Genomic DNA, 24,331 nt, shown 5'->3' with positions numbered 1-24,331 from the left:
GACTACTCCAAACGAGAAGCCATGCTGCAAAGAGTCTCAGTGTTCCAGAGGTTTTTCACCGAAATGTCAAAGCCTAAACCGAAACATTTCCGCAAGAGAAGATCAGCTGTCCAAGATGACGAATTCCCTAAAGTCACCATCAACATGGCTGTCCAAGATGACGAATTCCCTAAAGTCACCATCAACATGGTTGATAAAAGAAAGTCTAAGCGGTATTCAAGTGACTCAAATCTTGACTTTTCCCCGAGAGGAAAAGTCAATCCAAGAATTGCTCAACGGATGTCTCGACTCCAATTAGGAGCCATTAGACGCAGGGATTACAAGAGAATGCATGAAGGAATGTCCTCAGAGGATGAACTTTCGGACACTTGTTCTGCGATTGCTTCGGATGATACAATATCTAGCACAGGGCAAGCCAGAGAAGTATTCACAATCACTCCTGATCAATTTGCTCAAATGCTTCAAGAAGCTCTAGCCAAGCAACGTGAAGAAATTAGAACTGAAATGAAGATGGAGATGGAGTTGGCTATCCAACAAATGAGAGAATTGCAAGCTCAACGGCCTCAACCTCCTGAATCCAGTCAGCGAGCTGAATCCAGCCGCCACACTCAGAAAGTTATAGATGATAGCGATCCAGAAGTGGATGAAGTCATTATGACTGATACACCTCCCAATGACAATAACACTGGGGGTGGTTCAACGGATCCTCCCAACAACAATATTGGGGGTGGTTCAATTGCACCTCTTAATAACACGGGAGGTGGCCCAATTATTTTTACTCAACATTGTTTGTGTCAAAAGTTGCCTTTTCCATTGTTTTCAAACCTGTTACACCGTTTATCGATTACAAGTTCAAACTGAAAGAAGAGATGATCTTTTTATAAGATCTTCTTACAACGAAAAATAAAGATTACAACTTTATCAAACAAAACGCAGCAGTAGTTTATCTCCCGTTGCTTTGCGTGGGAACTTTGCCTGTGCCAGGGACGCGTTAGTCCGTGGACCACCGCAGATCAACCCGATAGACAATATAATTACGCTCTTGTTTCACGAAGGAAACAATTGCGGAAGCGACAATCACGACCAAGCGAGATTGTGGCTCTTCTCGAGATTAAAACCAAGTTTAATCCGGAGAAAAGAAGGAAAAAGAATCACAAACCTTTCGAAGGGGCTTTCTTTATGAAAGTATTCGCCAAGCTCTGATGATTCTCCTCTGAAATTCGTGGTTAACTGGACAATTTGACAGCACCTCGCCTTCCCAATCTCAGATCCTAGATCTCCTTGAAAGAACACCCTTGACTTCTATTTATAGGCCTTTGGAGATGTCCTTTTGAATAAGAATTTGTGTTTAAACGTCATCTGCAGTTTATAACTGTCTAAACGTGTTTAGGGATAACCTCAAAGTAGTTGGAGAGGTTCTGGGACGAAAGAATCCTTAAAAATCATTGAAATCCGTGTTTGGGGAGGTTTTGTGTTCAACAAGAGTCCTGGTGGCTCGGAACTATGCGAGTCACCATTTGGTGGCTCGGAACTATGCGAGTCACCATTTGGTGGCTCGCATGAGTGCGAGTCACCATTTGGTGACTCACATGAGTGCGAGTCACCATTTGGTGGCTCGCATAAGTGTGAGCCACCATTTGGTGGCTCACATAGATGCGAGCTCGCGCCTACACGGGCCTCCAAGTGGTGTTTCGTTCGCTTTTTTGATACTTTGGCGATTTGTAATTCTTCCATTTCCCTTGTTTTGCGTACACTTCGTCGCTTCGCTGACTTGTGCATTCTACTGATCCATTTCATCCCCTTGCTGATGTTGGATGAATTCCCTTGACTTGGATAATAACGTTTATCGTCCTTTCCTTGTCTTGAACTGTGTTTAAGGACTTGTGGGCAATTTTTAACCCCTACAGATACCCCCTCCAAAGTGTTTCAGTCTCGTTTCTTTTATAGAAGAGCCTGAAATACTTTGGATGTGATAGACCCTATCTGCAGAAAGACCTGTAATGGGCTTCATCTCTTGACTCCTTCATCCTTCAATCTATTCAGCGTTCTGTCGGATAGATGAAGTTTTTACGGTTCTGCGTTTATCCTCTGACCGCTGTCGAAGTCTTGAATTGAAACTAAATGGTGTCGTTGATTTGACGTTGAGCTGACTATCTTTGTTGGGAATTCATATTTGACGACGTCTTGACAGACATTGATCAAAAGTTATGCGTTGAAGCGGAGAGAACCAGTTTATACTCGTATACTCTTAGGAGTTTTGGGAATTAGTTTAGCCTCATATGCCCGTCGGAGGTCCCCGGGTTATCCTTAAGAATATTCTACACGATATTCTCCAGAAACTTCCCATCGAGGGTGGGGAACAGTTTAAACTCGTATACCCATTAGAATATCAGGGAGCAGTTTAACCTCTTATACCGGTTGGAGGATCGAGGAGTAGTTTATATTCGTATACTCTTCGGAGTGTGAATACAGATACCGTATATGTTGAAAATGATCACCGAGGGACCAAAACACCCAAAATTTGGCCCGAACAGCTCGCTATACATGCGAGCCAGCGAATGGTGGCTCGGATTTTGCGAGTCAGAGTCAGCTGTTGGTGACTCGGCTCTTGTGAGTTAGATGTTGGTGACTCGGCCCTTGCGAGTCAGCTGTTGGTGACTCGGCTCTTACGAGTCAGCTGTTGGTGACTCGGCTCTTACGAGTCAGCTTCGGGCGGAACCTTAAAACCGAACTTGTCCTTCTTCTTCGTTCGTCATTTCAAACATTCTTCGAGCCTTTTTCTTCAAGAACTCATTTCAGAACCTCTGAATCTTCTTTACTCTTTCTTCCAACCTCTTCAATCTTTCTCAAATCTCGCTGAGTTCACGAATTGGGAGCTAGGGTTTCCATTCGTTTGGGTTCAAGCATTTGTGGGTTCTTTTTCGCAGAGCTTCATTCTTTTTGATCTTTTTCGCACTCAGGTAAGAACTCCACCCCATTCATGGCTTCTTCTTCTTCTCTTTTTTTTATCCTGGGGTTTTAAGGTTAGGGCTAAAACCCTAATTTGGTTATTTGGTCAATTTTGACCCTCAGGTCTGTGATTCGAACACCCTTTGCGGTTCTTTACTTGATTATCCCAATTCTAACTTGGGTGACAACTGAGCTTCTTGGGTTGTTGGAAATTGCCTGACCTTGATTTCGAGTTCAACTGACATGACCGAAATCCTTGATTTGGATTTGTTCTTGTTCCGATTCTCAGATCCATAGGAGTTACTGTCTGGTTACCCACTCGAACCCCAAGTCTTGGTCTGTTCGACCCTATTTAGGACCCGTGTACTTGATTCTTGAGTTTGCATGCGTTTAAAATTTATTGGAACTCGTGATCAGACCCTTATATGCACGAATCTGGTCAGGTTCGTGATCTTCCAGTTTTTTTTAGGGTACTTGATAGCCTAATTTATAAGGACGTTAGCCACGTGGATGACTTTAGCTAAATCCCTAAAAGTCTGGCTTAATTCGTTGCATGATGTGTCGTGGGTTGAAACCATATCGGCATCGAGCCCACTACTTAAGTCTGATTGGAGCGCTATTTTTCTTTGCATTAATCTGATATTTCTCAATTTCCATCGTAATTGACCTGTTAATTCTCTACAGATATGTCACCCAAGAGATCTCGCGTAGTTCGAGGCCGTTCGGCGGCTCAGTCGCCCGACCCGACGCCGTTCAGCTGTACAGGTATATCATAACCGCCTCTTTTATTCCTGAATTAAATATTGAGATATCATACTGCATGTTGCATCCCCGTTTTGTTCTCCTTGGTGAGGCAATTGGGAAGAGCCGCCACTCTCCTTCGTGGGGTGGATGCTTTACAAGTCGTGTTTTGCTTGGTCAAGACATGACTGAATTATCTCGGGGCAATTTCTTGTCGTACCATACTCCGAAGGATAGGTATATTGTTGCATTATTCGTGCGACGATATATTTCATACTTTGTGTGTATAGTGCGGCACTTAATCGTCTCGCCTAGATAATCCATCGTGAATATGTCGTTGGTATAATTTTCTCATTTTGCTCTCCTTTGTGGGGCGAAGGCCGTTACTCTATCTCACAATTTGTGAGTCGAGTTCGACGCCTATACTGTCTTCTTAACATAGGCATTTATGGCTAAACTTGATAATCACCTATTTTTTCAGTTGAATTTCTTTCGAGGGAGTTTAGCGCTCATTCAGTAGAGGGCCGTTGCAGTGAGGCTTATGCCTCTACTGATGAGCCAATCCCTATTCCGGTGGCTCCTCAGTTTGTTTCGGGTGTTCCAGAAGAGCTTCCACGGTTAGTACGTAAAGGAGAGCGCCATAGTTTACGACAACTCATCACGGATGCGCCGTTAGTGAAGGACCCAAGTTCTACGCACCCGCTACGAAAGCCAGATTATTTGTTTGTTTTTCTTGGAATGGAGCAGTGGCTGCATCACGACGACGGTGGCCACCTATACCTTCCTCCGATTCCTCGCCACCGTTCGCTAGCCGAGCTTCGGAGTCAAGCTGTTCCTCGGGAGATGTCATGGCGATTAACGGAAGAACATAAGTGCATTCACTGCGGCTACATTACCCGTGACACAGTTGGCTCAAGTAATCGGAATCGGATAACGGGGTTACATCCGGGGATTATAGGATTGAATGACCCACCCAAAGGCGAGATCTTCACTGTTGCAAATACTGTGAAGAATCGGCTTGCGGCTTTGGGCCGAGAAATGCCAGCGACCGGTCATCGATGTTATGGCTGGATACACTCGTCAGATAAACTATGGTGGACCCGTTTGAGCCACTACATCTTAAATCGATTTGGCGAGAATTTGAAGGCTGGTGGTTTATACGCAGCCGTTCATGCCACCACTTACGGACTGACCATGAGCGTTCCCCATTTCTTGGCGTTGCTGGAACTCTACAATCCTGACGCCAATACGTTTCTGACCAAGCACGGGGAGTTGGGACTAGCGTTGCACGAGATGCATAAGATCTCCGGTCTTCCGATGGGAAACATGATCTATCAGGAGTATTTCCCTTCTAATAAGGAGCTGCAGCAACTAAAATCGCGGACTCCCAACCATTACAACTCTTTCTGGGATCTTGCCTGCCATTATCACATAGCTCTTGCAGGTATTGATCCTTTATCGAAAAAGTCGCGACCGCAAATCAGTTTAAAGAAGTTCGCGGATTATCTTTTTAAGAATATAGACAGCGTTCTGGATGAACCGATTCGCGAGTTGTCGCCGCTAACAGTCTCCGAAGTGAACGAGCTAATCAAGAAGTCGAATGCTCAATCTTACACCATGGCTGGTATTGAGGATGGTTTTGCTACCGAAACAAAGTTTCAAACTTTCTTGTGGCATGGGGTCAAACCAATCCGACCTACGACATTGCTTGCTGGGTATCTTGCCCTCTGGTTGAAAAAATGTGTAGTGCCATACCAATCTTCTGACGTACTTTCCCCAGAAGTGTTGTTTTCAGCGGTTCTGCTTGCTCACCGGAAAAACTTATGTCTTCTTCCAGCAATGACCACGGGTATTTACAGAGGGCTACGTCAGGTTGTAAGCGGATTTATGCAAGAGAACACGCCGCCTACTCAAATTCCTCTCACTAAGGTGGAGCTCCCTTATACTTATTTAATGGCCTGGCTAGTACTTCATTGATCCGATATGATGTGGGTGCCGACCTCGGTGGATCCCTCCCTTCCCTTTCTTCAAATAATAGAAAACTGTAAGTGGAAGGAAAGAGGTTTCGCAGATGTTAGGAAGCAGCTTCAGAATCACAAATGTTGGGTCTTCCCTACTTGCTTCCCACGGTTTTCAGGTCAGTATGGCGACTCGTTGATAGATGTAGAGAAGCCGGGTACAGGTCGGACTTTCCTTGGTTCTGGCTGCTTCGATTGGTTGGTTAATATTCGGCCGGGCTATGTGATCTTCCGTGTCCGAAATCATTGCTATATAGAACCCTATTTGCCATGTCGGTTCGCTCACTAATTTGGTTACGACCAGATTTACGTCTGGAACCCGAACCAACAGCTCCGGATCCGTGGAGGTCTAGTGGACGGGGCTCGAGCGTGGCTTTGGAACATCACTGGTTGTACCGGTGTCAAATTTAATCTTCCGGGCGTTGAGCGCAAGTTAGAGCTGACTTTCCTACAATGCCGGTGGCTTTTGGCGGCCAACGAACATGTGCCAGTTCAAACGATCACCGAGTCAACCAACGAAGAAGCTTCTCGGGTTGCTACTCGGATGGTGTATGGATCCGAACTTGGAAAGAGGAGAAGTAGGGAGTCAACGGGTCCTTCTAGTCATTCAACGCAGAAGGAGCCAACTACGGAACCTTATTTTGGAGGTGATGATGCTGGAGAAGAGGCACCGGAAACAGGTGTGTTAGATCCCTTCTCTTTAGAGTTATTTGAATTAGCGATTGCTGAAAGAACTCGCCGCTTTCAACCGTGCAAACCTTCATCTCCTGTAAAGAGGCCAAAGATGCAAGTCTTGTGCCGCTTTCAACCGTGCAAACCTTCATCTCCTGTAAAGAGGCCAAAGATGCAAGTCTTGTTCACCTATCCTAACAAGATGTCGGTTGAAATCCCAGGTGAATTTTCTGAAGAAGAGAGAGAGGAACCCAGCCTCATTCCTCGGGCGCGATCCCGGTCCACAACTCAGGTTACTCCACAGCGCGAATTACGTTCTAAATTTTCTGAGGAGAGGCCTGCTGATCCAGAAGAGGGACGTCCGGGTAAACGCAAGAAGCTGGCTACTAAGCGGCGGGGCAGCCTCGAAACGACTCAAGGAGTTGCAGCTGAAAGGGGTGAGTACTTCTTTGTATAGCTTCTTCCGATATATGCTGAGTTTTCGGACTTAAACAATTCTTGCACTTTGCAGAAGAGGATTTTACAAGTGACTTCGTCCTTGACTTCTCGGCACCAACTCTGGGAATCAGGACGGAAGAGCATGCAGATGCTGAGATTAATATTCTTGGCGGGACCGAAGCGGGTCACGATGTTGAGACCGGTTTAACTGAACAGGCTAAGAGTCTAGGTATTCTTAAAACCAGTAGCGCCTCTTTCGGAAGGCGGGCACTGAACGATGGAGAATTCGTATCCCCACTAACTGTTTCTATGCTTCTTACTCTGTTAGAAAAGCTGCAAGAGGTGGATCGAAGCGAGCGGGTGCAGGAATCTAGCGTTGCTGTTGAAGGTAAACTTTTACTCAGTTTTTTTTTTGTTATAAACCTGATGAGTTGAAGCGATTTTTAACCCTTGCATTTTCTTGTAGATGCGGTAACCGAGGGGGGTTCCCAAGACGTGCCTCTTGAAGAAGAGGATCTAGGTTCACGTGATCCGATATCGGCCTCTGACGATATGCTGCTGGACGATATGTTGCGTGAACAAGCCCAATACGAGGCCGCCGATCCGATAATCACTGCTGACTCGCCCGCGAGTAAGACTCTTACTCCCGAGTTTTACTGATTTATTCATGACTTTTGTTACTCATCGGGGGTTCAAATCATAGGACCAGTCATAAAAACTGATACAACTACTCCTAACGGAAAATCTGGTGAATCTGAGGGTCTTGATTTCTTGCTTTTGGCAGGAGTTGTTATTGACGCTCGATCATTAGGCTTTCCGCAACAACTCTCGGTTTCTCGAGAGTTTGCCCGTGGGTCCAACTGCGGGAGTTGCTGCTTCACTGGTTACTACACCTATGGCGCTCCCCGTGACTCATGAAATTGAGCAGCGAGAAGCGGGCGTAGTGGATTCGATTACGGAAAGGTCTTCGGAGGCTGGTAATTCCGTATGCTATCTTTTCTTTTTGTTTTTCTAACTTATCATTTCTGGATATTCATAGTTTTGTGCTCTCTTTTCTTAGGATCGTCATCTCACTTGCACGCGCACGTTGAGGCTTTATTGTCTGATGACGACCTAGATAAGCTCCTCCTCTGCTTGGAGGTCAGCAATTTCCTTAATTTTGTAGAGTCGCTGATTGGCAAACTTCTGGAGAAGAGAATCCCTTTCAGCCACTTTTGACCGGTCCTTGAGCGTAAAATAGCCTTAATGAAGGACAATGTTTCCCCCGACATAGCTGAAGCTTTGATCGACAATGTAAATCAATTTGAGTGCAGATTTGTGAAACTACAAGAGCTTCAATCTGCTGGTGTTTCTGGCTATGTTGCTGCGCGAATGGAGGCTCGTATGCAGTCATGGTGTGAATCTCGAGAATCTGTCGGGCTTGGGATTCAGGCACAGAGAAAACGTGTCGACCAAGCGGAGGGAGTTCTCTCCGAAAGATTGGCTCATTTGCATGAAATCGACTTATCGTTAGCCTCTGTTGACGCCGAAATAGCGGAGCTTGAGCAGAAACTAGTGGAAGCAAAACATCGAAAAACTGTTTTGGAGGTGACCAAGGCCGCCGAGGAGCATAGCAAGGCCGTGATATCCAGCAAAGTGATGCTCTTGAGTGAACGATTAGCCAAAATGGAGGAAGAAGCCGCCCAACTCTTATCTGCTTCTGAGGACTCCTTCAAAATCGAGCTGCAGCGTGAACTTGAGCGTGCTTATGCTGAAGAGTTAATCAAGTTTGAGCAAGAAATTATTAGTCAAAAATACAAGGTAAAGTGAATGGTGGTTGTTGTGTCTAAACACTTTTTTTTTGTTAATGATACGCATGTTTTGTTTTGTAGCTTTTTCTTTAATTCTCATTATGACTTCTTATTTTGTTTAAAACAATTAACCATAACACTTATAGGATTTTTGGCAAATCCTCAGCCATCAAAGGATTTGATATGCCTTTACCGATTACCGTTTGAATCGGGCTAGCCTGTGAATTATCTGGGTCCGTTTCACAAGTAACGTTGTGCTAAAGGGATGAACCCCTTTAGACTTAATGCTATGAATTTGAATACATAGACTTGGTCACTTTTTACGGTAAAGGACAAACCGACGACACATATTAGGCACCGACTTATTCCTGCTTAGGCTTCGGGATAAAATTCCCCAGACTCAGATTCTGGTATCTTTTTCAATCGGTGAACGACTAAACCGGCAACGCGTGTTAGGCGTTGACTTATCCTTACTTAGGATTCAGGATAAAATTCCCTAGACTCAGATTCTGGTATCTTTTTTAATCGGTGAAAGACTAAACCGGCAACACGTGTTAGGCGTTGACTTATCCTTGCTTAGGATTCAGGATAAAATTCCCCATACCCATAAGGCATGGATTATGGAGTTATTAAAAGTGTAGCATCCTTTTATAGGACAAAAAACGAACCAGATACTGAAGATGATGAATTTTATATTCTTTCTTCAGTCCTTCTTTTGAGGGAGAAGTGAACCCGATACCAAAGAAGCAAAATTTTATATTTTATCCTTGGTATGCAGAAGAAACTAAAAGTGGGGTCTCCACTTCAAGAATCGGTGAGATGAAACTAAGAATGGGATCTCCATCCTGAGAATCGAGAGAATTCAGTTAACCCCAACTTTTATAGTCTAGGTTATCTGAATCTGGAAATAAGTTTTCTTGTTTATCAAGATGAAATTCAATTCCAACCCTAACTTTTATAGGTTTGGCCGTAGGGGCAGACATGAAATGTTTTCGTTTATCGAAGGGAAATCCGATTCCGGTCAGAGTGACTTGTCAGTTGGACCAAAAGGAGATATTGAGACGACCCTAACTTTTATAGGTTTGGTCGTTCAAGTAGAGTGAAGGCCTTCGTTCATCGAAAAGGGGAAGGCAATTTGAAAGTGGGAACACAAATCATAGTGGAAGTCAGATTTGGCCTAAGGAACTTTGTTAGGCATGTCGTGAACTGATCTAATATCGAGGGGCACTGAGAACTCTTTCGTGAGGAAAGATTGACCCCAAAGAGTAATCAAATCTCATCTCAACGAGAGAGTGTTCAGAAAATTCTAGGAGGGGTTCTCTATGACTAAACTTGAATTGTTTAGAGAACAGCCGGTTGGTTTTGGGTTATCCTTAAGAATATATATGGTATTCTCCAGGAACTTCATGTTTAATATTTGGTTCTGAGCGTACTAAGGATAGTACTTCTTCAGAAACTTGCCATTTATTGGCATCATAAGTCGGTCGCCATCCTTGGTAACCAGGCGATATGCGCCACTCGAGTAGACTGTTTCTACTACGAATGGTCCCTCCCATTTGGGTTCGAATTTACCCTTTTTCTTGGAGTTAAGGATCATAGGCCGTCTTTCAGTTAAGACCAAATCTCCTTCTTTAAAACTTCGGTGTCGAACCTTCTTGTCGAAAGCTCGAGAAATTCTGGCTTGGTAGAACTCAATATGCTGTTGAGCTTCTAAGCGTTTTTCGTCAAGCATCTCGAGTTCTTCGAGACGCTTCTGATGTTGTTCTTCGGTCGTCATCTGGGTCGTGAGAGCGATTCAAAGAAACGGAATTTGTATCTCCAGCGGAAGGACGGCTTCACATCCGTACACTAAAGAATACGGGGTTGCTCCCATAGGTGTACGCACCGTTGTACGATAGGCCCATAGGGCCGCGCCGAGTTTGTCATCCCAATCTCATTTATTGGTCTTCACGAGTTTTGACAACAGTTTTATGATAGTCTTATTGAAAGCTTCAGCCAGTCCATTCGCTGTGGGATTGTAAGCTGTTGAGGAGACGTCCTGAATTTTGAACTTCTCGCAAAACCTAATAAAGGCGTTGCTGACAAATTGAGGACCGTTGTCATGTATGATTCGTCTTGGGACACCATGCCGATAGATAATATGATGTTTGATGAATGCGATGACGTTGCTGGTCTTAACTTCTCTGAGTGGGACTGCTTCAGCCCATTTGAAGAAGTAGTCAGTAATTGCTAAGATGAATCGGTCACCTTTGATTGACGGGGGATTTATAGGACCGACAATGTCCATTCCCCAGGTCTTAAATGGCCATGATGTGACCGAAGGATGTAAATACTCCGGCGGTTGATGCATATAGTTCGCGTGTATCTGACACTCATGACATCTCCGGGCATATGCGATTGCGTTACTCATTATGGAAGGCCAGAAATATCCCATTCTTCTTATGCGGTCATAAAGTTTGGGACCAGGTTGGTGTGCGCCACAAACCCCTTCGTGTGCTTCCTTGAGGACTTCCTTTGCCTCTTTAAAAGATAAACAACGTAGCAGCAAACCATCGTACTCCCTGCGATATAGCGTTCGACTCTCTGTGTTATAGTAGAACCTCGCTGCTCTTCGTCGGATTGAATCCCTTTCTTTCACATCTTCTGGTAAAATTCCATGTAAGACGTAATCGATGATAGGGAAACTCCAATCTCGGGGTTCGAGCTCGAGTTGAGTGGAATGTACTTCTTGAACATCCTCTCCCTTGTCATCTTCGTCGTGAATTGGCACGAAGAGTTGGTGAGTTCTCACTGTAACGGCTTGTTCCATTTTGGGCGGCTGTGCCAGGGACACGGCTAATGCTGTCAACGCATCTGCGTACGTGTTTTGTAAGCGTGGAATGTATTCGATGAAGAATCCTTCAAACGATTCTGCCATTTCGATGGCCATTTTGTGGTACGGTATTAAATCTTGATTTCTGACCTCATACTCTCCCTGAACTTGTTTAACTATTAGTTGAGAATCACCGAAGGCTTCGAGATACTCAACTCCCAGTTCTTTAGCAAAGCTAAGTCCAATAAGCAATGCATTATATTCAGCTACGTTGTTTGAACACGGCTTGGTTAGCGAGTAAGCTCGAGGCATTACATGTTTTCCTGGGGAAACTAAGACGACTCCAACTCCGAAGGAAACCTTAGAAGGTCCGGGAGCACTTGCTACATTGGTTGCTCGAGAAGCGCCATCGAAGTACAAACACCATACTTGTTGGTGTGAAGTTGCGTTGACTTCGTGGGTTTCATCGGGTAGATCGTCATATATCTCGGCGGTATCCGTAGTTGGATTGGCTGCCAAGAGGTCACAGATGGCTTGTCCTTTTACTGACTTCTGTTGTTTAAAGTGCAAGTCATATTGGGACAAGAGCAATACCCATTTTGCTAAATGCCAATTCATGAAAGCTGGCTGTGTCATGAATACTCGAACTGAGTTAACTTTGGAGATAACATAGATAGTCTGTCCTACCAGGTAATGCCGCATCTTTTGGATTGTGAATACCAGAGCGAGACATTCCCTTTCGATCATGGGATATCGGGATTCTGCACCTACTAAGGTCCGACTTAGATAATATACTGCCTGTTCATGACCGTTGTCGTCATCTTGTGCAAGTAACGCACTTAATGAGTGGCTCGTCGCCTTGATATAAATCAAGAACGGTTTGCCCAATTTCGGTGCAACGAGTACAGGAGACTTTGAGAGATATTCTTTAATACTCTCGAATGCCTTTTGACAAGCGTCATCCCACACAAACGACACACCCTTCTTTGTGAGTTTGGAGAATGGTTGACATTTTCCTGAAAGGTTCGAGATGAACCGACGGATATAAGCTAACCATCCTTGCAATCCTCTGAGCTCCTTGAGGTTTCTCGGAGGTTGTAACTCATTAATTGCCTTTACTTTATCAGGGTCAATGCGGATACCCGTTGTAGTGACGACAAATCCCAGAAACTTACCACTGGACATTCCAAGGAAAGATTTAGTGGGATTCATCTTCAACTGGTGAGTTTGCATGAGCTCGAACATGGTCCTTAGATCTTTGATATGATCGTTTTTTTACGGCTCTTCACTACCAAATCGTCGACATAGCATTCGACAGTTTTACGGAGATGTTCTTAAAAAATCTTAGACATAGCCCGTTGATATGTGGCGCCCGCGTTCTTTAACCCGAAAGGCATCACTGTATAGCAAAACACTCCGAGAGGCGTCCTGAATGCAGTGTGTTTTTCATCATCCGGGCACATCTTGATTTGATTGTAACCCGAGAACCCGTCCATAAAGGACATTCTCTCAAAGCCACACGTGTTATCGATAATAACATCGGTGATAGGGAGAGGGAAATCATCTTTTGGACATGCATTATTCAAGTCTCTGAAGTCAATGCATATCCTTATCTTCCCATTCTTCTTGAGGACCGGAACAATATTCACGAGCCAATCCGGATGTTGTTCTTCCCGAATAAAACCGGAATCGATTAATTTTTTGACCTCTTCTTCAAGCGAGCCAATCCGGATGTTGTTCTTCCCGAATAAAACCGGAATCGATTAATTTTTTGACCTCTTCTTCAATCGCTTCCATGATTTGTGGGCGAAATCGTTCTTCTTCAATCGCTTCCATGATTTGTGGGCGAAATCGTCTTTGCTGTTGTTTGACAGGTTTTGCGTCCGATTTGATGTTAAGACGATGGGCTACTACGTTCGGATCAAGCCCTGGCATATCTTCGTAATTCCAGGCAAAAACATCTATGAATTCTCTGATGAGGGAAATTAACTCCTCTTTTTCATCTGGTGGAAGACTGTCACTTATAAATATGGGCTTTGGATTCGTCTCATTACCCATATTTATCTGGACCACTTTATCTTCTGTAGGAGGTTCTCTTTGCTCGAATCGATCTCCATACTGTATATTTAGATGGTGAATCCAGGGATCCTCCCAAGTCGGTAGTTGATCATCTTCTTGAATCGTGGAAGGATCAACTGTGGTCATATTCGACATCAAGCCTTTGAATACCTCTCCCAGGCTGACATCTGAATCCTAACTAGAAGAGTCGGATGAGTACCCATCTTGATTTGTTAAATGGTCTACGATTTGCCAACAACATTCGTCATCCGAAGCGTAACCCAGACCCCTTTTATAGCTATAAAAGTTATAAGAATTTCCTTCTGGTACATAGGCCATACGAGGTGGAACTCGTGGGCCTCGACCAAAACAAAGTCCTTCTTCAAGCGCAAAATTATATCCCCATTTTTCCATATAATCACGCGCTTGATGACTATATTGGGATGAGTGAATGCCAGATCTCTCTTCCTTTTTATCTTCACTTGGAGAGAGATACGATGGTGGGGATATTTCCCCTTTGCCGAACACTAACTCTTTTTCACCCCCTGCCTTAGCATGGAAGCATTTTTTCGTGAAACAAAATGACTGAAGCGGCATATGTACCTCGCGATTATTGTACAACCCTTGTATTACATTAGCCAAACACGGTAAGTACTCTAAATCGTCATTTATTACTTCTTCGGCAAGTTGCCAATTACAACTACCGTCTGACGATCCGCCATCGTCATGATCGATTACAAAGGGTACAATGTCATTTAGTACAAAACCATCATTGTAATCAAATCCTGCTTCTGTGTCAGCTTCTCCCTCACTATCTGTGCCTTGAGCCGATGATTCAGTATCAGATTCAGCACCATAAAGAAGGGAATCGGTAAAGTAATTTTCCAATCCCTTAAACGGTTGCTTATCTGCGACAACCGTCTTGACTTCATTATTGGTATCTATGTATTTTAGACACTGATGAAGGGTAGAAGGAACTATAAGATTACCATGGATCCACGGTCGACCCAATAGTAAGTTATAGGAGGTCTTTGTGTCGATTACGTAGCACGTAACTTCGGATTTTAAATCTCCAAGTTGACATTTTATCCGGATTTTGCCCAAAGGTCTGGATCCACTGGTATTGAACCCGTATATAACGGTACCTGTGGAAGCCAGCTTGCTTGCTGGGATTCCGAGATTGTGCATCAATCGGAGCGGCATGATGCTGACAGCGGACCCCGGGTCGACTTGGACCCGGTTAACTACGCTGGAGCCAATGTATCCAGTAAAGTATAAAGGCCTGTCATGCTTTGAATTCCTCACTTGCATGTCGTCCTTAGTGAACGTGATATGAGCGAATTGTTTGGCCGATAAATTACAAAGCTGCACTTGTGATTCCATTTCTTCGCGGGCCGGTTTGACTTGAGTAAGGAACACATCAGAATCGGCTAAAGCTTCTCGCAATGCTTCTCTAGTATCCTTGGAAAGGCGCAACAACTGATACAAAGTTATCCTTGCTGGGATGTTAGCTAGCTGAGCCATGACATCAAAGCGGTAAGGAGTGTTTGAACTTCCCGGTTTATCTCTCCCAATCGGACGATTGAATCGAGACTGCTTCGGGTTCTGAGCCTCCTGAGGTTGAGGCTCTTTCTCTTTTTGCTTATTAGCTGACTTCTGTTGAGCTTTTTCAACTGGTGCAGGGGGAGTCGTAACCACCCCCAGTTCGGCTAATGTCTTGGCATTTGCGTTAGAAGTTTCGGGGTATTTATAATGATATTCATTCCCACCCCTAGTGGCAAGAACCTCCTGTTCGTCTTCGGAGAGTGATAATGTAGGGATACCTTCATCATCTTTTTCGGGAATTGCTGTGGTAGGACAGCAGGTTTTGCCTTTACCCCTGTGCTTTTTCTTAGATGAGGATCCTACCCACTGCTCATCTCCTAACAAGTCCGGATGGACCCAAAGAATTTCACCGCTAGAAGTTACGTGTTGTACGAGTTCTTTTTGACGTTGTCCGTGAGGATCATCGTTGACAGTCTTCATTTGCACCTTGTATACGGGCTTTGGTTGAAACCATGTCAGAGGGACCGAGCCAAAGCTAACAGAAACGGTGTTTGCGCCCACCTTCTTTTCCTTAGGCTGCTTCGGGGTGATGATTCCGACATCGATCAAGGCCTGAATCTTGTCCTTGAGAGCGTAGCACGACTTCGTAGGATGATGGACTGTTCTATGAAATGCGCAATATCGCGGATCCGTGATTTTCTTAGCTCCTTCATGATCAGTGATTGGAGGCAGCTTAATTTTGTTATTTTCGATCAAATACTTGAAGATACCAGGGACTTCATCTTCCTTGAAGGAGTATTCCTTCGGGAATTTTGGCTCAGAAATTTTCTGTTGCCTTGGTGGTCGTTGCTGCCATTGAGGCGTTTGTTGCTTTGACGCTTGTTGTTGCGGATGCTGTTGGGGTTGCAATTCAAATGTCTGATTCGCGTCTACCGCGTTCGCCGGTCCTTTCCCTTTACCACGAGGGGTAAAGTTTTGCTTTTGGGTATTATTTGCCGGTTGTCCCCTTTCAGCTTTCTTCCTTTTAAGGAAGCGTTCAGCCTGCTCTCCTCGCACCTTTAATTCCTTCCACGTCTTAGATGGTGCAGTGCCCATAGCTTCCAGTATATCTATGGAAAGGTTATTATGGCACGTTTGGAGGATGAACTCCTCCGTGACCGGGTCTCGACAGTTCATCGCCTTGTTTCGAAAGCGCTTAACAAAGTTCTCCACAAGCTCTCCATCTTTCTTCTTCTCTTCAAAGAGCGTTCCGATCGATACCCCCGTGTCATCGTCGAAGAAATTAGCGAGAAACATGCTTTCCATGTCGTCCCATGTATTTATACTTCCTGGTTTAAGCCGGCGGTACCAATCAAACGCAGCTGCGCGAAGGGTTCCTACGAACGATCGTACCATCAGAGGTTCGTTGCCCGAAATAATCCCCAGGTGGGACTTGAAGTAAATCAAGTGTTGGGTAGGGGAGCCCCTTCCATCGAACGGCGTGAAGTTAATCAAACTGAACTTTGGCGGGTATGGAATGGAGTCCCACTCCCTCGGGTAGGGACAGTGAATACCAGTCTTTTTTACTTCTTGGGCAGACATCAAAGCATTGATTTTGCTTTCCAAGTCTTTCATCTTAAGGTCTTCGCCTACCTCCCTCTTCTGGTGATTTTGAGGATGGGTATTGGTGCCACCCCCGGTATCGTTATTTCTAGTAGGACCACCCCCAGTGTTCTGGTCAACGGGAGGGTCATCAACATTGATATTTTCCTCCACTTCTGAGTCGCTATCTATCTGATTAGCAGTCGGACGACGGCTAGATTCACCGGGTTGATTTGTCAATTGCTGGAGTTGTTGGGCATGTAAATCTTTAACACGTTGTACTGCCATCTCCATTTCAATTTTAAAATCCTCTTTCTGCTTTGCCAAAGCTTCTTGAAGAAGTTGAGCCATCTGTTCAGTGGTGATCATGAATGACTCTCGAGTTTGTCCTGTACTAGACACAATGGCATCCGAAGCGATCGCAGAGTTGGCATCCGACGCCTCATCATCCGAGGACTGTCCTCTCTGAATTCTGTTGTAATCTCTAGGCCTAATAGCCTCGGTTCGTAGTCGAGTCAACCGTTGGGATATTTGCGAAAAAGGTTCAGGACTGTAGCGCCGCGTAGATTTTCCTTTTTCTGCCATGTTAACCGTGAATTCTGAGAATTCATGTTCCTGAACGGCCGGCTTTCTTTTACGGAAACGACTTGATTTGGGTCTTGGCGTTTCTGTAGAAAGTCTGTCAAACACCGAAGTCCTTTGCGAGGCAGTCTTGGAACAGTTACATTCTGACAATACCGCCCTAATAAGTTTAGTACATGGACAACGAGAATCCGTTTTCCGAGTATCTCTCTTCCGCGATCTATTCATACCCCCAGTCTGATAGTATAACTCATCGACATGACTATCGGAGCAACCTATCTTGTGTTGGCATAATTCTCCCATTCTAATATCGTCGTCTTCCGACGAATAAGGCTCTCTTTGAGGATATAATGCCTTGTCGTTATTTTCAAGAGTCGCTCGTTTGAAAATACGCCTTCGTGTGTGGGAGGACTCAACAGGCTCTTGGACTTCTACCCGCAGTCCAAGGCGAGTACTTACCGGTAATTTCTCCATAAGAGGGTTTCTTGACTTACTGGAGAATCGCGTACGACCCCCAGTCTGACGAACTATACGGGGTTCATCTTTATGCAAAGGCTTGAGACGATCTGTAATGCTTATTTTAAATCGGGACAAGTCCACGCTGCCGTGGGGTTTTACAGAAGGTGAGGAAGTCGCCGGAACAAAAACAGGAGCTGTTGGAGACTCAAAACTGGTCGCAGGAGGCGAAATTCCTGCAAACGGATGTGAACTGGCTTGGTGGTGACGCGAGTCAGCAAAAGGTGGCTCGGCCTTGGCCGAGCCAGTGTTTGGTGGCTCGGCCTTGGTCGAGCCAGCGTTTAGTGGCTCGGCCTTGGCCGAGCCAGTCGCTGCTGTGCCTGTTGGCGTCCTCTAGACTTCAGATCCGCTTCATAGCGGATTCCATCAACTTGCTCGGAGGCTTTGGCCAATTGACGTGCAAGGCGTTGACGCCGTTGTTGACGCGCCCTCTTGGATAAGGTCGGCTCGTTTTCAGTAGCAGCTTCAGCTTTGCAAGGTGCGCCTTGAGCCGCTGCGGGATGAGGTTCTTGGTTTTGAACCTTCAAATCCAAGTGTCCTCGACTTTTCCTCGTGGAGTTTCTCCTATTCCTACGAGGGGAGGATGATCGGGAAGAGGAGGATAAGTATTCTTCATACTTTGCCTGGTCGAACTCGTACTCGACCTCCTCGTTGATCGGGATGATGATCTTTGGTTGCGACACTACAGCTTTGGCAGAAAAGCTGTCGGCTCCCACTGTGGTCGCCAGTTTGTTTGTGTCAAAAGTTGCCTTTTCCATTATTTTCAAACCTGTTACACCGTTTATAGATTACAAGTTCAAACTGAAAGAAGAGATGATCTTTTTATAAGATCTTCTTACAACGAAAAATAAAGATTATAACTTTATCAAACAAAACGCAGCAGACTAGCAGTAGTTTATCTCCCGCTGCTTTGCGTGGGATCTTTGCCTGTGCCGGGGACGCGTTAGTCCGTGGACCACCGCAGATCAACCCGATAGACAATATAATTATGCTCTTGTTTCACGAAGGAAACAATTGCGGAAGCGACAATCACGACCAAACGAGATTGTGGCTCTTATCGAGATTAAAACCAAGTTTAATCCGGAGGAAAGAAGGAAAAAGAATCACAAACCTTTCGAAGGGGCTTTCTTTATGAAAGTATTCGCCAAGCTCTGATGATTCTCCTCTGAAATTCGTGGTTAACTGGACAATTTGACAACACCTCGCCTTCCCAATCTCAGATCCTAGATCTCCTTGAAAGAATACACTTGACTTTTATTTATAGGCCTTTGGAGATGTCCTTTTGAATAAGAATTTGTGTTTAAACATCATCTGCAGTTTATAACTGTCTAAACGTGTTTAGGGATAACCTCAAAGCAGTTGGAGAGGTTCTGGGACGAAAGAATCCTTAAAAATCATCGAAATCCGTGTTTGAGGAGGTTTTGTGTTCAGCAAGAGTCCTGATGACTCGGAACTATGCGAGTCACCATTTGGTGGCTCGGAACTATGCGAGTCACCATTTGGTGGCTCGCATGGATGCGAGTCACCATTTGGTGGCTCGCATAAGTGTGAGCCATCATTTGGTGGCTCGCATAGATGCGAGTCACCATTTGGTGGCTCGCATAGGTGCGAGCCACCAATTGGTGACTCGCGCCTACACGGGCCTCCAAGTGGTGTTTCGTTCACTTTTTTGATACTTTGGCGATTTGTAATTCTTCCAGTCCCCTTGTTTTGCGTACGCTTCATCGTTTCGATACTTTGTGCATTCTACTGATCCAATTCATACTCTTACTGATGTTGGATAAATTCCCTTGACTTGGATAAAAATGTTTATCGTCTTTTCCTTGTCTTGAACTGTGTTTAAGGACTTGTGGGTAATTTTTAACCCCTACAAACATCACTCAAAGAGAGATGAAGATGAGGACAAGAAAATGCAAGACCTTGAAAACAAAGTTAATGCTTTGATGTCCGCTCAAGAAGTAAAGAAGACGGGTATTCCGTGTCCCTATCCAAGAGAATGAGATTCAATACCGTACCCGATAAAATTCAATCTGATCAACTTCACACCGTTTGATGGGAAGAGCTCGCCTATTCAGCACTTGATTTATTTCAAGTCTCATTTGGGCATGATCTCTGAAAACGAGGCTTTAATGGTCCGGTCATTCGTTGGCACCCTTCGTGGGCCCACCTTCGATTGGTACCGACGTCTTAAGCCAGGGAGCATCAATTGCTGGGATAACATGGAAAGTTTATTCCTCAGCATTATCTTCGATGATGATACCGAAGTGTCAATCGGAACCCTTCTGGATGAGAAGCAAAAAGACGGAGAGTCAGTCGACAATTTTGTCAAGCGCTTCCGTAACAAGGCAATGAATTGTAGAGATCCTATTATAAAGGAGTTCATCCTGCAAACATGCCACAATAATCTCTCCATCGATGTCCTGGAAGCCCTGGGGTAGAGATGTTAAATGGGTGTGTATGAGTTTAAATGGGCGGGCCATAAATGGGCGGGCATGTTTTGCCCATTTACCCATTTATGGCCCATTTAACATTATTTAAATGGGCGAGTTTTTGCCCGCCCATTTAATAAACGGGTCGCCCATTTGCCCATTTAACTATAGTACATATATATGTATAATACTTTTGGGGTGTTTTTTGTAAACTTTTAGGGTTTTTTTTTGTAAACTATTGTGGGTTTTTTGCAAACTTTTTGGGAGCTTTTTGCAAACTTGTTGGGGCTTTTGATAAAATACTAACAAAGATAGAAATATAAACAAAGATAAACAAATGCAGACAAATTCATGATTGAACCATTTACAAGCCTGGATAAAAGTACAGACCTCACACATTTGCAAAATTAACCTCAAATTTCCAAACCAAAAACCAAAAGATCAATAACAACAAAATTGCGAGTATATTTAAATGAATTAAGATAGAAAACACAAGGTATGCAAGGATCTGTATAAGATCAATAACTTGATATAAACGCCATCATAACTATCAGCAACACGATCACGATTAGTAAGGACAATCTACTTAATTACTTGATAAACTAGAAGAGTAGTAAGTTCGTCTATAAACAAAATAGTAGCACAACCATAGTCTACTTATTTCCCATCTTTCAAATGTTCAGGCATGAACAGGATCATGACAGAAGAAAGAAAAGACCAGGAAACAAAGATCAAAAGGGAGGGATTTTACGAGAAAGTAAATCTTAGCCCCCAAATTGACAATGCTGCGACTGACAATAATCACAACGCAAGGAAACGGTATAAACATATTACAGAATCAACCAAAATCAACCAAAATAACTGCAGTTATAGACGTACTACTAGCTCACAAATTCAAGGTTCTCTGCAGCATCAGCAACAACTGCTTCGGCAGCAGCAGCTTCAGCAACTTCAGCAGCAGCAGCAGCAGCAACAACAACAGCTTCAGCAGCAGCACTTGCTTTCTCGTCAGAATTCGTCTGTGCCATTTATTGAACAAATTCAAGGTTCTCTGCAGCATCAACAGTCGGTTAACAAGATGCAAAGTTGCAAACAAAATGCCATTGAGCTCAAGAACAATGAAAGTTAGCAAGATGCCATTGCAAGTAACCCAAAATGCCTTTGAACCATGAGGACATCCATGAACAATCCCATCTTCTTTTCAATGACAATACCATGTCAGGATAAAGGAGAACATTTACATAGATAGCAGCAGTCAGGATAAAGGAGAACATTTACATAGATAGCAGCAGTCAGGATAAAGGAGAACATTTACATAGATAGCAGCAGTCATGATAAAGGAGAACATTTACATAGATAGCAGCAGTCAGCAGTTATGAATGTGAAAGCAGGAAAACAACTCAAACAGCCAACCCCAAAGATTTGTAGAAGGACTTTGTTCTTGTGCACGTGTAAGAACATTTGGGCACAAGTTAAAGTTTAGAAAAGAAAAAAGACAGATGCACATGAAAGTGGGCAAGTGTGTGTGCACTCACACATGGGCGAGCAGACACACACAGCGAGAGAGATCTTTAGCCTGAATCCCTATATCGAATCACTACAATGTATATAAAACCTTGTTTAACAAGACTTTTAGACCGAAAATCCAATGTTATTTTATGTTTTCATTATTTAAGTATATCACAAATGTCTGTGTGAGAGGTGGCAACAGCAGAAATGAAGGCAATTATCAATCTTGGTAGCAGATAACGAACAGAATGCATTAACATATATCATGATGCAGTATCAGAAAAAAGACTTTATATTCCTTACTGATCTAGAAAAGGAAATAATTGAAAACTTATTGATAAAAAGCTGAGAAGCTTCAACCTTAAGAGTCATGTAATCACGGCTCAGAATGTGTCTCCCATTCTTCCTAAATTTAATATCTGAAATTGAAGCAATGATCTCAGTAAAAAATGATCTTGAACCCGGGGCTTCATGCTCTTCAAACCTGTAGGGGTATGTCATCAGCTATGGCGGTAACAAAAGTAAAAACTTGAAATAAAAATTCAAATACTTTTAAGTAAGAACTCCATCGAAACACGTGGCAAATAATCTAGTGAAATGTAAACAAAAGCAATGGTTCACTTACAGCTTAGAGTGGTTATCGCACAAGGCTGATTGCCGCAAATCAATAAGCCGTATTGAGCCCTTAGAGCTACTATATGCTAATGTATTACAATGGGTAGGGTGGAATTCTGCGGATGTTATCACCTCTGCATTTTGAAGGAAATGTTATTCAGAATTATTTTATTACATCCACCAGACAGACATATTTCAAATATCTAAACCTCTATCAAATGCACTATTTATGTACTATAAATGCCTCTCTCAGTTTCATTGTTAAAAACTTTCTAGGAATATGACCCATCAAACTATAAAAATTTCCCCAATCAAATACTAAATGATAAAATTCTAAATTGTTTTACCATACAAAACACAGGCAAAGGACAGCCCGAAAACAAAAAGGCAAATGGCAAGGCAACTATCAGTCTATCACAAAGGAGAGGACAGCAATTGAGAAGGACAATGATCCAGCTACAACAAGCTCACAAAGTGGTGCTCTTGGAGTCCAAGACTTGGACTTTAAGCCAACCACACACGCATCAAAGACAACCACAAAAACAGGGAATTCTATCATTGATTACGACTGATTCGCTCCATATTTGCAGGATGCAAGAAATGCGCTTAAGATACATAGTAGAAAACAGGGAATTCTATCATTGATACTAAGGATCCAACCAACTTGTATAGATTTTTCTGCATACACTTCATTATAGTTTCTAATTTATTACTATATTGCATCCAAAGCATTACTAGCACCAGACTTAGGAATATAGACATTCTCAACATCTCTCAGATGATCCTAATCATTATTACTACGCTCTAACTGCTCAATATCAAACTGAAGACTTCAAGAGAGTGTTGACAATTACAGCATGGGTGGCTCTGGCTTCGAGAGGCGGTTGAGGCGGCGGAGGAGGAGGCAAAAATTGACTTCCCTACTTTTAGGAAAGTTTGCTTTCAAAACACAGTGACCTAATGAATTCTGCCACATTAACCGTCTCCCGCTATACTTAAGTAGAACTCCTTAAATATATCCTATTGTGCACAACAAGAGATCAAAAACTTCCAAAAGAAGGATAACTCAAAGAATGACAGAGGTGTACATATTCTAATTAATTAACCTGATAAACGTTCAATTCATGAGGAAGTCGAACATCCATGGGTGGGTACGTTGGCCAGTATCTGATAAACGTTCCAATTGTTGTGCTTTGCTATCTATTGGGAGTGGTTAGGCCTTGGTAATCTTAAAATTACTACTAATTGTTGGTAAAATTACTAATTCATATTCATGGATTCATATTGAACCATTCTAACTAGTAACTGTACTAAATTTTAGGGGATTTAGGTTAAGTTTTATATAACAAAATAAAATCTATTTCATAAGAAAAAGAAACAAACTTTAGGGCTTTGAATTCAAGAGAAAGGGGTATAACAAATACAAATTTTGCTCACTTATTTCTCTCTATTGTGATTATGTATATGTAGCAGTAATCCCTTCTTAGATAAGCATAATCTAGAGCAGCCAAGTATATCCGACAAATGAACTATAAGATTTTAAACCCTTTATATTCTCATAAAGAGTTTTATTACAAACAAATGAACTATAAGATTCAGCCTAAATTACAAACAATCAGTAATTCACATAGATTAGGAGGGTAAATTTGCAAATCGGTGGATTTGGATGGAATATACGCAAAGAACATAATTTATAATCCAGTAATAATCAACTACAAGAATTTCTTTTTTACGAAAAAATTTATACAATTGAACGATACTTATACGGAATCCAACTCTAACTACTAAATAAACAAGAATTGATCTTGAACATCAATAAAGGATCAATGAAACCCTAACTACATGATAAAGCTTAAAAATCACGATTTCTATGGCAACAAACAAATCCGAACCCTAAAGAATCGCAAACAAACAGATTCAAGACTAATTCAGAACAAGATCATCTCAAATTCATCAAAAAACACAGATTTGAGGAAAGAGAAGGAGAGAAGAAAGGGATCTAGGCGATTACAGCGTCTCCATCCTTGTCGAACAAGCTGAAGGCCTCCTTGAACTCCGAGATCTGATCTTCCGTCA

General features: G+C 43.3%; 1 long non-coding RNA gene across 1 annotated transcript; it reads right to left on the bottom strand.

The window, feature by feature from the left end:
• On the bottom strand, positions 20,988–24,081 carry LOC109844496. The gene is made up of 3 exons (XR_002248047.1): positions 22,266–24,081; positions 22,001–22,124; positions 20,988–21,182 (listed from the first exon to the last, which is right to left on the bottom strand). It is a non-coding gene; the product is annotated as an uncharacterized LOC109844496 (long non-coding RNA).

The sequence above is a fragment of the Asparagus officinalis genome, chromosome 6 (assembly GCF_001876935.1).
Source record: "Asparagus officinalis chromosome 6, Aspof.V1, whole genome shotgun sequence".
NCBI lineage: Eukaryota > Viridiplantae > Streptophyta > Magnoliopsida > Asparagales > Asparagaceae > Asparagus > Asparagus officinalis.
The sequence above is the reverse complement of the archived record's forward strand: the minus strand, read 5'-3'. Positions and strand labels throughout refer to the sequence as shown.